Source organism: Suricata suricatta, chromosome 4, assembly GCF_006229205.1.
Source record: "Suricata suricatta isolate VVHF042 chromosome 4, meerkat_22Aug2017_6uvM2_HiC, whole genome shotgun sequence".
Classification (NCBI taxonomy): Eukaryota; Metazoa; Chordata; class Mammalia; order Carnivora; family Herpestidae; genus Suricata; species Suricata suricatta.
In genome coordinates, this window is record NC_043703.1 from 69,167,563 (window position 1) to 69,170,619 (window position 3,057).

Sequence of the window (3,057 nt, forward strand, 5' to 3'; positions counted from 1 at the left end):
GCCTATTAATGTCATCTTCCTTTTAGAAAACCATGTACCCACATGAATACAGAAGAGAGACCCCAGGGCTTAGTGTGATAGAGAAAATGAGATAATATTTTCAAACAAGTATGACTGAAAGGGCACCCGCAGACTTTCAGGTGGGACTTGGGGCATCAAGTGCACACTTAGTGTTTTGATTTTGATTTTGGGGTTTTTTTTCCTTTCACACAGCCACCTCACTCATACAACCCACAGTAGGGGGCAGGAGAAACAGAGGGGTGCAGGCAGGCACAACAAGAATAGAAAAGTTTGGGGTCCTATTGGAGTTGGCTCAGGCTGTCAAAATGGAGTGTCACAAAGTGGGTAGCTTATAAACAGCAGCACCCTCCTTCTCACCTTTCCGAGGGCTGGACGTCTCCGATCAGGATGCTAGCATGGTCTGGATGCTAGCACGGTCAGGTGTGGGGACAGCCTTCTTCTGGATTGCAGACCGATGACCGCTTGCTGTGTCCTCACATGGTGGGGAGAGATCGAGCCGGCTGTCTGGCCCCATCTTAAAAGGGCACTAATCCTATTCACGAGGGCTCACCAAAGTACCTCCCAGAGGCCTCACCTCTGAAACCCATCACGCCAGAGATTAGATCTTAACAGGCGAATCTGGGGAGGACATAAGCAGGTTCCACAAGCAGAGGGGATTGTGCCAGGAGTGGCTTTATGGAATGGCTGATGCGCGAGTGTTGATTTCACAAGAGATTCCCATCCCTCTGTGGATGCGCAGGAGAGCTACGGGATCGGCGATGGGAGAAACACTGCCTTCTCAGTGATCCACGTGCATCCGCGACTCAAGCACCAGATGAATATCACCCTCCAACGAGTCAGCCCTATGAGGGGTGCCTGGGTGGCTCAGTCAGTTGAGTGCCCAACTTCTGATTTTAGCTCAGGCCATGACCTCATGGTTCATGTGTTTGAGCCCTGCATCAGGCTCATGCTCACAACAAGGAGCCTGCTTGGAATTCTCTCTCTTTTCTCTCTCTACCCCTCCCCTGCTCGCTCTCTCTGTCTCTCTTTCTCTCTCTCTCTGTCTCTCCAAATGAATAAATAGACATTAAAAAAAAGTTTAAAAACAAAGTGTCGTGCCTTGGAAACAACTCCAGGGAAACAGACAAGAGAAAATCCTGAATTAACTGAAATTGCACTTTGGGCAGCAGCAGAATAGGGATCAAAACAAAAACTGAATGGCGTTACAGAAAGGTCTGTTTCTAATGCCTCTGAAAGATCGAACTGTGCTTTTAGGAAGAACTACGCAAAAAAGAGATCATTTAAACACTTCAACAAGAATTCCTGCAGTTCTTAAAGAAACTGAATATGCAAAGAGAAGATTCTGTTAAATTAGCATAATGTTAAGTTCACTTTTACAAATGCGGTTCCGAAAACATCCGTTCCAATACATACAGGGCGGAGGTCATCAACTCCTCCTTCACCCTTGGCCCCTCACAAGCAACACATGTGTCAACATCCCTACAGAGCCCGGATAAACATAACTGACCCCCAAAGTTGTGTGACACAGATGAACAAGAACCTGGGGACAACAAAATCTCCAGACGGTCCTACTCAGAAGATCCCTCCCTCACCCCACTCTCCTTGCTTGGCTCAGGCTCCACGTTGCCCCTTCTCTCCACTGTCTGGAGCTGCCCTCCTTATCAGATCTGCCCTCTATCACTCTCAGCAGAGCTGGCTTTCTAGGAGGAAACACGTAGAGGAAGATTGGCTCAGAAAAGATGTTCGACGTATCATTAGAGAACTGCAAATCAAAACCACAAGGAGATAACACCTCACACCCATTAAGCAGGCTACTTGAAAAGAGAAAAGGGAAGGAAGGTTGGTGAGGATATGGAGAAATAGAATTGGTGGTGGGAATGTAAAATGGTGCAGCTGGTGTGGAAAATGGTGTGATGGCTCCCCAAAAGTTTTCAAGTATAATTCATCAATTATACCTCTGAGGATACACCCAAAGGAATGGAGAGCAAGGCCTCAAAGAGCTATTCGCACACCCATGATCACTGTAATGATTCACAAAAACCAGAAAATGGAAGCCAGCCCAGTGTCCATTGACAGATGAACCTGTGAAGATGTGGTGTGTTCCTACAAGGGAATATGATCCAGCCTTAGAAAGGAACGGAATGCTGCCACACGCGACAACGTGGCTGAATTCTGAAGACATCATGCTAAGTGAAATAAGCCATCACAGAAGGACAAAGACTGTCTGGTTCCACTCACATGAGCTGCCTACAGTCACATTCATAGAGAGAAAGGAGAAAAGTGATTGGCAGAGTCAAGGGCAAGAGAGGAACGAGCCTCAGTCGAAGAAGATGACAAAGTTCTGGAAAGGGATGGTGGTGGCGGCCGCACGGTGATATAAATGTTTTTAATGTCATGGTACTGTGCACTTTTAAACAGGGGCTAGATGCTGAGAAAAAGAACTTGGAGGAGGAATGGGTCTGGGGTCAAATCGGATGGAAACCGGGCCACAGAAGGACCGGATTTACCATGTGGACAGGGGTGAATTCCCCATTCTGTAGGGTGAGGAGGGAGGAGGCCGCCCCACCGCGCTCTGGGGACAGACTACCCAGAAGAATATCTGACGCTTATCTCAATCTCCACCCCCTCCATGAAGCCCTCTTCGGATGTCCCCTAAACCCTGCCTTATCACCGGAGGCCATATTCCCCCCAAGCGGGCACAAGTTGGTTCTCAGGAACCGGCAAACAGCTTACATTTTTTTGATCCCAGGCCCATATCAACGTTCGGCATGGGCACAGACTCACGGTGTCTCTGCGGAACCAACATGTAACAGTGGAGGGGGGTGGGGCGGGGAAGCTCAGAGGGAGGGGACACACAACGCGTGCAAACACGGTCCAGAAGTTTGGGGCCTGACACAGGCGGCCCCCGTGCTTCGAGCCCGCTCCGCCCTCGGTTCTTCGCTCACAGGCTGTACTGGGACCTCGTTCCCGCGAGACCCAGGGCGCCCCGCACGCGGTCCGCGCCCCTCCGCCTCCCCAGGGCGCGCGCCTGAAAGC